Raw genomic sequence first — 4,439 nt, 5'->3', positions numbered from 1 at the left:
GCCAACTGTCGTGGTTTTGTCACGGCAGATGTCCTCGTGAAAGGACTTAGTCGTGGAGCCATCGCTACGGGTTAGCTTAAAGGGATTAAACCGGACAAGGGACACGAGAGTTTTATACTAGTTCGGCCCCTTCTATGAAGGTAAAAGCCTACGTCTAGTTGTGATGGAATTGCAGGGCTTTCGATGACAAGGAAGCGAATCCGCTTTGCCTGGCTCTCGAGTTGTTGTGTGTTGTGTTGTCCCTAAACCACTGTCGGGTCGTCCCTTTATATACATAGGTGGACGCCCGCCGGTTTACAGATTCCCGAGGCCGGATCATAAACGTGTCCGACTCAGTCTCTATTCCTTCGAACTTACAATACAAGTTACATATTCATGTCGGTTTATGTCTACAGGCCTTAACCCGCCTTTGGGCCTTGGGTCTTCCTAAAGCGCCACCATCCTTGTCTTCATGGGCCTTTGAATAAAGCAACCATCATAGGGTAATCCGGCCTCTCCTGGTCGGTTTACGCCCGATGGTAATATCCCCAACAGAAAAAAAACACACTAGCAAAATAAAAAAGAAGAAAATGAAGTTCATGTACAAGAAATACTCCTCTCCATCTGAAACCAGCAGCCTAGCCAGATCTCAAGCAGAAGCTCAAGTTCAGGAAAGAATGAAGTTCATGAAGAATAAAAGATGCAGTACAGGTAAGCAGTCCAAGTTCCAAGACTTACATGTGTAATATCCAAACAAAGCTTGGAAGTCTGTCTCAAACAGGTTGGAAGAAGCGATTGAGTACAACCACGTCTTCCTGATATCCATTATATTTTGATGGGAGGGAATAATTTGCAAGAACCCTATCATGATACAAATTAACATTCGTAAGCATGAAGGAATAGTGTTTGAACAAAAAAGAAAGCCAACGAATAAAAGACGTCGCAGCTTAAGTACAACTACAGTTAAATAGAAGTTATAAAGAGAAAAGTGGAACTCATACTTGTTAGTCTGCTAGGGGACATCAATCCAATCCAAAGGGAAATTATCGATAGAAATAGGACTGAAGGGTGTCTCCCTGTCGTTGCTGGCATCGTTCCAAAGCTTCTTGATGTTATCAGTCATCCGCCGAAACAGGTTTACCGCAGAGTCATCGTCTGGTCCATAGTAGGAGTCGAGAAGCTGGAACCTTGAATTCTTCAAGTCAAGAAATATTGAAAACCAATGACCAACACCACCCATGGAAGCAGGAATTCCAGGCGGGTCAAAAGTGGGGAAAACAACCTGAAGCAACATAAACACACGAATCATTAAAAACAGATAATTAATATCAAACGGTACAAAGAAAAATAAAACAATATTAACATGGTGGATCGCAGTGCAAAACTAATACAGAGGCAAAGAACAAAGATATTGCGTATACAATCATCTGCATCCATGCTATCTGGACCAGTCGCCAGGAAGTACTTCCTCACACGGGAATCCAATTGACCTCTGAAAATCTTGTCCTAAAATAATGCAAACAAAACCAACATATGTATGCAGATACTGACGATCGAATCTCGGGCAAGTAACATATTGATGGACAAAGGGAATTACGTATGTTGTCATAACGGTTCGACCGATAAAGATCTTCGTAGAATATGTAGGAGCCAATATGGGCATCCAGGTTCTGCTATTGCTTATTGACCGAAGAGGTGTCTCGGTCATTTCTACATAGTTCTCGGACCCGTAGGGTTCGCGTGCTTAACGTTCATTGACGATATAGTGTTATATGAGTTATATGATTTGGTAACTGAATGTTGTTCGGTGTCCCGGATAAGATCACGGACATGACGAGGAGTCTCAAAATGGTTTAGAGGTAAAGATTGATATATAGGACGATGGTATTTGGACACCGAAAGAGATTCGGAGCGCATCGGGTAGTCATCGGGTCACCGGAAGGGGTTCCGGACACCCCCGGTAAGTGTATGGGCCTAATGGGCCAAAGGGGGGATAGATCAGCCCCTCGTGCAGCCCTTCCTCGGACAACATGCCCTAGGGGAAGGAAATAGGTGGGGAGGCGCCTCCTTCCTTTTACTCCTCAAGTGGGAACGAAAAAGGGGAGGCGCCACCCTTCGCTGCCTTTCCCCCGCACTTATACAAGGCAGGGGAGGGCGCGGCTTGGGAGAGACCCCAAGTAGGATTCCTCCTAGTTGGGCACCCCTTTAGATGCTCCTCCCTCCCAATCACCTATATATATATGTGGGAGGGGGTGTCTAGCACACAACAGACAATTGCCTAGCACACACCAGACAATTTCCTAGCCATGTGCGCGGCGCCCCCCTCCACCGTTTGCACCCCTTGTCATATTTTTGTAGTTCTTAGGCGAAGCCCTACGGAGATCACTTCACCATCACCATCACCATGCCATCATGCTGCTGGTACTCATCTACTACCTCGCCGTCTTGCTGGACCAAGAAGGCGGAGGACGCCACGGGGCTAAACGTGTGTAGAACACGGAGATGTCGTACGTTCGACACTTGATCGGTTGGAGCACGAAGAAGTTTGACTACATCAACCGCTTTGTTAAACGCTTCCGCTTACGGTCTACGAGGGTATGTAGACACACTCTCCCCTTCGTTGCTATGCATCTCCATGGATAGATCTTGCGTGTGCGTAGGTTTTTTTTCATGCAATGTTTCCCAACAGTAATAACCGACGATCATAGAAGGCAGGCTGAAGAGGTCGATGTAACTGTAGATCAACTCCTAGGCATTGAGGAATTCGAAACGTTTAAAGAGGAGGAACTAAAACCTTAATATGCCATCGGCGAACCTCTGTTCAAGCATGAGGAGATCCCGCATCTATCAATGAGAATGTATGAATTGCATTAATGATACATGAGAGAAGCAAAGACTACCGATCGAGAGCCCCTCATGGTGAGAGTCGAGGCAGAGCATTACTTCCATGAAGAAGATCTCTGGCTTGAGTTCCAAGAAATGTTTAAGTTATTCAATCAAGACGCAGTCGACAAATCTATCGTCAGTTGCTATTGTCTGTAAGTGATTTCTTCCTGTAATTTAAGTCTCTAGCTAGCTGTATTGATCATTCATTACCTGTAATTATCCTCACTATATTCTTTTCCGTGGTTTTATGCAGAATGAAGATGTATGAAATGAAAAGAGCTGAACGCTATGGAATTGGGTTCATTGACCCAAATACCATTAATGAAAAGACATGGTTACAAGAATATGATCGACCATACATAGAGAAATGCTTGCTATAGTTCTTGAAGCACCTAAATACCCAACCAGAAATACTACTTCCTTACAATTTAGGGTGAGTGACACTGTCTTGTACTATAAATTCTGTTTTTGCTTACTAGATGTTAATACGTGTAGTTGATGAGTTATGCACATATACAACGTGTGCGCATGCAGTTTTCACTGGATCCTACTAATCATTGAAGTTGACGAGGGATGAGTTCAAGTACTGGACTCACTACTTAAAGACGTTAATGACTACTCAATCACGAGGGGATGGTCGACAAGTAATTTCAATCATTATCGAACTATATGTCGGCCTCTTTAGTTCATTTCATAATATCAACTAATTAATAACTACTTTATTCATTTTCTTTGCCGGTGGGCAGGGTTTGGGATAGATTCATCAAACAAGTTAAAGGCCAATGAAAACAAAAGCTGAAATTGGTGCGACCCAAGGTAATTAATTAATTAAGCAGTACTAGCTGAAAGAAGTCGGAGATGCAGGATAATCTCCTACCCGAGGATCTCGTATGAGCAATTCAAGAGGAAATAGCTGGATTTTTGCTCGATCAGGTCATACATCCCAAAGGAGAATAATATTACAAGCTGTAATGCCTCCATGTAATGATCTGTAAATTGTAGGAGGAATTTTTTGTACCAAATTGTATATATATACATGTGTTATGTGAATGGTCATGTGAGAAATTCGATGATATATATATATACTATTCATCACCCAGGGTGCAGAATAAGTTATTCTTCACCCGAGGTAATCTTACGATCATTTCATAATTAAATTACCTTTCGAATTCAAATAGTTACATTCCTATTGATTCACTACGTAAAATTTGACATAAGAAAATAAAAATATAGGTTATAAGACAAGAAAATTTGTACTTTATGTGTATTTTAGACTATGTTTTTATGTTTGTAATTTTACATAACATAAAATATTTTTTACGGCAATTATATATTTTCTTACGGTCCCTTTTTGCGTCGAAAATAAGACAAAAATTACGGAACATAAAATTATGGTGCATTGATGATAAAATAGAGGGGGGGTGAATAACTATTTCTCACCCAGGGTGACGAATAGCGCGACCCTATATATATATATTGGTTCTACGAGAAATTCTATTTATATATATGCATAACGTGTACAATATGTAGTAGCACTAGTAGAAAAAGGGTCTTCTGTCCCGGTTGGTAAGGGC

This window comes from Triticum urartu, chromosome 4, assembly GCF_003073215.2.
Source record: "Triticum urartu cultivar G1812 chromosome 4, Tu2.1, whole genome shotgun sequence".
NCBI classification, from domain to species: Eukaryota; Viridiplantae; Streptophyta; class Magnoliopsida; order Poales; family Poaceae; genus Triticum; species Triticum urartu.
The sequence above is the reverse complement of the archived record's forward strand: the minus strand, read 5'-3'. Positions refer to the sequence as shown.